Here is a 9,187-nt window from a genome sequence, read left to right as displayed (position 1 = left end):
CTCCCCTCTAGATTAGATGACCTAAAGGTTCTTCCCATTCAGATAGTATTTTGGGATTCTATCTCAGGCTGCTCCCCGCAGGTGGCGCTAGTGGTAAACAACCCACCTGTCAATGCAGGAGATGAGAGAGACTGAGGTTCAATCCCTGGGTCAGGAAGATCCCCTGGAGAAGTAAATGACAACCCTACTCCAGTATTCTTGCCTAGAGAATCCCATGGGCTGCAGCTGGTCGCAAAGAGTTGGACATGATGGAATCGACTTAGCATGTACACGCACACGCGCACAGGTTACCAACACATAGAGCTGTTTTGTAAAACATCACCCCATTCACACATTGGAATCAGAATTCAGAGCTACCAGCCAATCAGATTGCTGGAATTTGTCTTTTCTTCTCGGTGGGAACAACCTGCAGGACAGGCTTGTTCCTTTTCAGGCCACTCAAGCTAATTCTGTTTTTTTTTTTTTTTCTGGTTAAAAACAAAAGCTTATTTTGAGTAAATTTCTCAGTTACCCCAAAGTTCAAAGTTCCCATCAGGCTTCTCCCCCACTCCATGGTTTCTTCCCTCACCCTCCTCCCCTCTGAGAAATCCTCAAGGCAGGGAGAAGCTTCTGGAACACTGGGGCATCTGTGGCCGATGGCTGGTCCTCTGAGCTGGCCTGGGGAGATGTATGTCTTGGGGGGACCTCATGGTATTTTTGTGTGTGTGCTGATGGCTCCCGGGGAGCTTGGCTCCCTCTCTGTGGCCTGGGCACCTGGCCATAGCCTCCTCTTGGCTCTTAACTCTGGGCTGTCACCCCTGGCTTCTGCATCCCCTGGTTCCAGTCCAGATGACCCCTGGCAGGCACGATGATGGAATTCTCAGTTACTGCCTGGCCTCTGCAGGGCTACGGGAATGTCTCTGGCTGGCCACTGTGGTGGGCACAGTGTGGGTGGCTGTCTCAGGCCATTCTCGCTCCAGCCCTGCCCTCTCACCGTTCCTTGACCACAGCCCATTCCCTTCCCACCTCCTTCTTCCTACTCTGAGGCTGCCTCTTGCCGGGACTCCAGGAGAGGCGTGTGTTATAGTCCACCAGGCCTTTGGAGCCTCAATCTTGCTAGTACTCTTCCAGAGAAAAATGAAAACACAGCCATCTCAGTATTCATCTTGCGCAATGACAATTTGGAAGTATTTTGAGTTGGCTTTATAACTCCCTCTAATACCCCGCTCCAATCAATTCTGTGAGCCCACAGGGACCACAATCCCAACTTTGCACCACTTATTGATCTCATTCCTTTCGAGTCCTCACTGTCCTCTGTATCCAGCTAAACAGCCGCCCTCATTTTGTTGTAAACACCCCAGGCCCTTCTCCTCTCCCATTTCATTGTATTTGGTTGATGTATGAGTCACGGTTCTCTAGAGAAGCAGAACCAACAGGCTGTGTGTTTATATAGAAAGAGGTTTATTTTAAGTAATTGACTCACATGATTGTAGAGACTGGCAGGTCCCAAATCGGCAGGGTGGCCTGGCTGGTGTTTCAGTTTAGGTCCAAAGGCAGTCTACAGGCAGAAATTCCTTCTTGCTTGCCTGGGAGAGGCCCATCTTCATGCTATTAAGACTTTCAACTGATTAGATGAGGCCCACCTCCTTATGGAGGACAATCTGCTTTACCAAAGTCCACCAAATTAAATGGAAATCTTTTTTTTTTCCCCCCAACACTCTCTCAGAGCCATTCAGAATGATGTTTGACCAAAAATCTGGGCACTGGAGCCCAGTCACACTGGCACATATAACTCCCTGTCACAGTGGCTAAATCACAGTTGGCTTTATATATATATCTGAGCCTGTCCCCACACAGCTGGAAGCAGCAGGGGCAGGAGACTTGCCTCACTGGAAATGGGTGATCAGTAACTCTCAGTAAAGTGTGGGGATTGGACTGTATTTCTCTAGTTCAGTCACTCCCCCTACTCGTAAAGGACTATTCATTGTCTGTTCCCCATTCTCAGCCTCTGTGTCTCAGAAAGAGGCCTCTGTGGATCCTCACCACTCCATCTGTCCACCAACAGGCTGCATCTGTGCTCTCACGTGCTCCTTCCCCCATCCTCCCGTGGGTGAAATGCCTCGGCTCCTGGCCAAGGCCAACCCTGCCTCCTGTGATGGATTTCCTCTTTCTCCTCTGCTCGAGGTCATTCTCCAACAGGTTCTTCCTCTCTCTGCTGATTCATCAGTTTTATCTTTCTTCATTCATTCTCGTTATGAATTCTTGACCTTGTTTGGAGCCCTACTCTATTTCTCTCCTTTTTTACAGTCCAGTTTTCATTTGTGCTGTCTGTAATCTCACTCCCACATTCTCTTCATTTTTTTTTAATTGTGGTAAAATACACACAAATGTACCACTGTAGCCATGTGAAATTGTATGATTCAGTGACATGAAGTGTGTTCACAGTGTGGTGTGACTGTCACTGGTCTAGTTCCAAAACTTTTCATCATTTCAAATGCAAATCTTGTACCCATGAAGCAGTCACTCCCTTTTCCCCTGCTTCCCCCAGATTCCCCCAGTCTCTGGTAACCACTAATATGCTTTCTGTCTCTATATATTGTTTATACTGGATATTTCATATAACTGGAATCATACAACATGTGGTTGCTTGTGACTGGTTTCTTTCAGTCATTGTAATGCTTTGAAGATTCGTCTATGTTGGAGCATGTATCAGCGCTTCCTTCCTTTTTATGATGGAATAGTACTCCATTGTGTAGAGGCATCACACTTTGTTTATCCACTCATCTGTTGAAGGACTCCTGTGTTGTTTCCTCCCACTCTTTGTAAGCCCTTTCTAACAGGCTCTCACCCCCACCAGTCCACCCAAACTGCTCTCGTCGAGATCACTGATCCCCATGTTACCATCTCTCATGGTTGATCTCAGTTGTCTTTGGACTTGAACTACCAGCAGCAGATGGTCTGCCAATGGCTCTCTCTTCTCAAATCACTTCTTGACTCGGTTGGCAGCACATGCTTTTTCCAGATTTTCCTTCTTCCTCTCTGGAATGTTCTATTCTGTCTCCTCTACTGTCTCTCTCCTCTGTTCTGTCCTCTTGATATTGGAATATGGTACCTGGACCTCTTTTCTATCAACTCTCACTAGCCCCATGGTTCTCAGTACCATTTGCGTATGGATACCATTTGCATACCTCATTTTATTGCACTTCAAAGACACTAGAGTTCTTTACAAATTGAAGGTTTATGGCAACATTGCATTGAGCAAGTCTATTGGCGCCGTTTTTCCAACAGCATTTGCTCACTTCATGTCCCTGTGTTATGTATTCGTAATTCTCGAGATATTTCAAATTTTTTCATCATTATTGTCTTTGTTATGGTGATTGTGATCAGTCATCTCTGATGTTACTTTTGCAAAAATATTACGACTTGATGAACGCTAAGATGATGATCAGCGGTTTTTAGCAATAAAATCTTTTTAAAAATTAAATTAATTAATTAATTTAATTTAATTTATTTTTTATTTTTATTTATTGGGCTGCATCAGGTTTAATTGCCCTGCCCTGTGGGATCTTAGTTCTCTGACCAGGGATTGAACCCACATCCCCTCTGTTGGAAGGCAGATTCTTAAATCACTGGACCACCAGGCAAGTCCATAAAATATTATTTTCTTTCTTTCTCTTTAATTCCTTTTTGGCTCTCTTTTTTCTTCTATATTGTCTGGAACTTAGGAGTCCTTTTTCTATTCTTTTAGTGATTACCCCAGAGGTTATAACATGTTCCTTATTTGCTAAAATTTCATACTACTTGTATGCTCTTTCCCAGTAACACAACTTAAAACACTTAGAATACCATGTATGATTATATTTAAAACACTTCCTGACTTACATTGTTTAGTGTTTAGTATTAAGCAATAAAATATTTTTAATTAAGATATGTACTTTTTTTTGATGTAATGTAACTGCACACTTAATGGACTATAGTATAATATAAACATAACTTTTATATGCACTGGAAGCCAGAAAAATTCATGACTCACTTTGTCACAATATTGCAGTGGTCTGGAACCAAATTGAAATGTGCAGAATTTGATCAATTTGAAATTGATATGTGCAGAATTTTCTACTCCTACTTCTGTGTCCTATTTGCTGCTCATTATCCCTCTTGGGATGCCTAACAAGTATTTCAAACTTTAAAAATTTGTCTTAAGTATCAAAGTAACTGAGGTATTGGAACCACCCTTGACTTTACATTTCCTCTCCTGCTCTGTAATTAATCCATCGGCAAGTATCACTGCGTTCATCTTCGTTTGCATCCAGAATCCAAGCACTTATCCCCACGCCTACTGCTCCCTCTCCGACCCAAAGCGCCAACATCTGTTCCTCTGATTACTGAATAGTCTTCCTCCTGGACTGCCTGATTCCACTTGTTTTCTCTAGTCTAGTGCGAGTCACTTTGTTTGTTTGTTTTTATTAACACTTAAGTCATATCTGTCTCTCTTCTACCTGTCTCTCTTCTACTCCGAATGCTTCAATAGGTCCTAATCTTACTCAGAGTAAATGCCAACTCTTCATTGTGAGCCCTCTCCAAGTCCAGGCCAAGACAATGAATATCCTTGCCATCTTCGTGGGCCAACAGGCAGATTTTTTTTTTTTCCCTTGGATCATCCCAGGGACCTCAGATCCAACTCGTCAACTGGTCAGACCTAAGGCCTCCACACCTGTCTAGGTGTGGCATTAAAACATAAGTTTCTGGACTTCCTTGGTGGTCCAGTGGTTCAGACTTTGCTCTTCCACTGCAGGGGGACATGGGTTCAATCTCTGGTCAGAGAACTAAGATTCCACAGTGCAGCCAACAAATAGAGAGGAAAAAAACACATAAATTCCTTAGTTGCCAAAACTTGTCACCTCTCTCACCCATATAGAGCAACCTCAGCATTGGTTCATGTTCACTATGTTGATTTTTGTTTCATTTTTGTCTTTTTTTTCCTGCCCCAAGGCTACCTATCCCTTACTTGCTTGGGAATTAGGCTGTGAATTTAGAAAGTTATTTGTCATATTTTGTTCAGCACTTTTTGGTGCCTGGCAGTGGGAGGATATTGAAGTGATGCTCTTTGCGCTATTGCTGGAAACAGAAGACCAGCATTGGCAGAAGAAATGGCAACCCACGAGAAATCCATGAACATAGGAGCTTGGCGGGCTATGGTCCTTGAGGTCACAAAGAGTTGGACACAGCTGAGTGACAGAACGCACGCACGCATATGTTATAGAATTCCATTTTTTAAAGGCTAAATAACACTCCATTGTGTATATAGACTACATTTTGTTTATTCATTCACCTGTCAGTGGACTCTTGACTTGCTTCCACCTTTTGGCTCTTCTGAGTAAAGCCTCAGTGAATACATGCGTACAAGTAACCCCAGTCCCTGTCTTTAATGTGTGGCTTTGTTGGTTAGGAAGCAAGCTGGGAAAGGATGGTGTAAACCTGACATAGGTCCACAGTCTCATATTCAAAAACATGAGGTCAGATGTTCAGAATTTTTCTTTTGAGTTTAGAAGGATAATTCAGTTTACACGTGGTACACTATGTCATACCCACAGTATTATTCTAAACAGATTACAAATAGCCCCACATCACTTTCAGGTTTGGTTTTGCAACCAAATTTATTTGCCACAAATTTATTTCCAATTTCTTTTTTTAGAGCTTTTTAGATTTCAGAATTGTGGATAAGGAATTGTAGACATGTATCAAAGGTTATCAGTTTGTAGAAATTAAAAAAAAAATGTCTTCACTTCTAATCTGCACTGTCCCCTGCGTGTCGTTTTACTTCTGAAAGAATTTTGGGAGAATTAATCGGTCAACTGAAGGAGGAAAAGTGATTGAATTGAAAGAAGCACTTAAGTACTTGGTAACTCAGTGGGGCTGGTCAAAGGACTTTCTGGGTACGTGGTGCTCAAGTCAACCGGAGCTGTGGAGAGGAGGATGTTTGATGAGACTGATGGGGGCGGGGGGACTTCCCTGGCAGTACAGCACATAGGCATCTGCCTACCAACGCAGGGGACATGGGTTTGATCCCTGGTCTGGGAGATGCCACATGCTGTGGAACAACTAAGTCCAAGCAGCACAACTACTGCGCTTGTGCTCTAGAGCCATGGAGCCAAAACAAGAGAAGCCCTACTCACACAACTGGAGCAAGCCCCTGAGCAGCAATGACGACACAGTGCAACCAGGAATACATTGATAATACTAAAAAAAAACTGGGAGGAATGAAGCGCACCATATTAATTATTTGAAAATTAAAATTCAAAGCTGAGGCCAGAAATGTACTCACAGCTGTTTTTAAAGAAAGTTAAGCAGAACGTAATGAATGGTCCTTAGATTAGATGGGTAGGAGGCCTTCAGAAAATACTGATCCATTCATTTTGGATTTAACTACTTAGCTGGGATGGTTATACCACTTTTGAGAACTTATCCTTTGTGAAGCTTTGTGTTATGTACTTTTTAAAAAGGTAATGTAAAGAATTTATTTATTTATTTTTGGCTGTGTGGGTCTTCATTGCTGCTAGGGCTTTTCTCTAGTTGCGGCGAGTGGGGGCCGCTCTCCAATTGTGGTACTCGGGGTTCCCATTGCGGTGGCCTTTCTTGCTGTGGAACACTGGCTCTAGGGCACATGGGCTTCAGTAGCTGTGGCACATGGCACAATAGTCACAGCTCCTGGGCTCTAGAGCACAGTCTCAGTAGTCGTGACCCATGGACTTATTTGCTCTGCAGCATGTGGGATCCTCCTGGATCAGGGATGGAACCCGTGTCTCCTGCATTGGAATATAGATTCTTTATCACTGAACCACCAAGGAAGCTATGTACTTGAAATACATTCCCTTATTTAATTCTTATAAATCTCTACACTGTATATTTTCCTGTCCCCAAGATGGGCTGTGCAATTTGTGGGGCCCAGTGAAAAATGAAAATGTGGGACCCTTTGTTCAAAAAGTATTAAGGATTTCAAGATAGCAAGAGCATTGTATTAAAGCAAGCTCAGGGCCCTTCTCAGAGTGAAGTCTTATGTACCAGCACTGACTGGAAGCTGGGTGTTACTGTCCCCATTTTTCATATGGGGACACTGAGACATGGAGAGGCCATGCCTTGCTTTTGGTCAGACAGCTCTGACCCTAAATGCTAAAAGACAAGGGGACTTACTGGTTATTGTATCTGCATTTCAGCTCAGGGTAGATGCTCAGTGAGTATTATGGAATGGCAATCAAGACAACTCAGCAAATGCTAAGGAGTGCCTAGAACTTTTGGAGGTGTTGTTAAGAGCATGAGAGAATGAGCTAAAATCTGATAATATACACTAATTGTTCTCACTGTGCTGTGCTTAGTCCCTCAGTTGTGTCCAGCTTTTTGTGACCCTATGCTCTACAGCTTGCCAGGCTCTTCTGTCCATGGGTGTTCTCCAGGCGGGAATACTGGAGTGGGTTCCCATGCCCTCCACCAGGGGATCTTCCCCGCCAGGGATTGAACCCAGGTTTCCCGCATTGCAGGCGGATTCTTTACTGTCTGAGCTACAGGGAAGCCCAATTGTTCATGCTAGCAAATGCCTATAAATATATAGGAAACAGTTGTACTGACTCCCCCCACCTCCCCACTAGGCTTTGTGGGGGGTCTGTTTAATTCCTCTGCTAGGGTAATGTGAACCATCTTACTTGTGAAGATTTCTCATTAAACAACTATTTGCCTAATTGGGGTAAATCAGCTAAATGCTAATTAGTATCTTTCAAAGAGTTAAAAATAGATCTCTAATCACTCACATTATCCCTGAGCACAGAGAGCAGGAGGGAAGCCTGCTTTCAGAGCCTCCGTCTTATTTAATGTTTTACAGACTCGGCGCAAAACCCCACATGCCAGTTGCATGGCAGTAGCTGACACATAGCTGAGATGCTTGAACGTGGTGGCTTTCCAGAGGCTGTTGTATGAGAAACTCAGTCATTAGCGGCTATAATTGTGCTTGTGCGACTCTGACAAAGAATTTCCTCCACAACTATGTGGCTAGAATCACGCTAGTGAAATTCAAGTGACAGCTGAAGACAACAAGATTGGAATGAGAATGGCCAAAGTTATGACAAATAGTTACGCTCATGACAAACTGGCCCGGGGACGGGCTTTGGCAGACGGCACATTTGGACTCCTGGGCTCTTCTTCTGCAAGATTCCCAAGAGGATGTTTCTGTGACAGCTGACACGTCCAGCTGATCTTCCATCTGAGACTGTGGCTTCTCTGGTCTAAAATTAAAGCCATTCTTTTGCTTGCTACTGACACAGATGTTCTGCAACATCTTAAAGATCGCTTAGTGGCCTAAATGATGGAATAGGGGGTCTAAATGATGGAATGGGGGGGTTACATCATCTCCTTCTAACAATAGGTAGGGAAGGAGCTGGTTGGGGTCAGCACCTCAGTGATGTCAGCAGAGGTCCCCAACTCTTCTCATATTTCCACTCCGCCATCCTGAGCATGTTGGGTTTCATCCTCACCTTTGTTCTCTCAAAGTACAAGACATCATTTCTTCATGAAATGGTGTCTAGGTACAAGTAAGTTTATTATTCTGAGTATTCCTCATTCTGCGTGCATGCTAAATAGCTTCAGTTGTGCCCAATTCTTTGTAAACCTATGGACCATAGCCTGCCAGGCTCTTCTGTCCTTAGGATTCTCCAGGCAAGAATACTAGAGTGGGTTTCCATGCCCTCCTCCAGGGGATCTCCTCCATCCAGGGATCAAACCTGTATCTCTTTATTCTGGGTTCTCCCAAAAGCATAGTCTGATACCACTTATTTGCAGGAGGATTGAGAGACTGGGGACACGAGGCAGGGAAGGAGGAGAAACCAATACAAGAGCATGTTGTTGAGCTGCTAAGTTCTGGTGAGATCTACTGGGAGGTAGGTAGAGGGTGGCCAGGATTGCTTACCTGGAAGCCGAGGCTCTTGGAGCCTTTATCCAGTGCTCCTGGTTTCCAGTGGCTGGGAGGGCTGTGAAAGGAGGGATGTGTAGTGGCAGGAGAGGCAAAGGAGAAGACTCAAAGGCCAAGAGGTAAAGCCGCTCAGTGTGTGGGCCTGCTGTGGGATGCTGTCAACTCGGGGTGAGTAGGAGTTCCTAAGCATGCTTGCCTAGCACCCTGTGGTGCCTGGGCTGAAATTAAAGCTCAGTAGTTGAGAGTCCCTTG

Source organism: Bison bison, unplaced genomic scaffold, assembly GCF_000754665.1.
Source record: "Bison bison bison isolate TAMUID 2011002044 unplaced genomic scaffold, Bison_UMD1.0 scf7180017864440, whole genome shotgun sequence".
Lineage (NCBI taxonomy): Eukaryota > Metazoa > Chordata > Mammalia > Artiodactyla > Bovidae > Bison > Bison bison.
Note: the sequence above shows the minus strand (reverse complement) of the source record.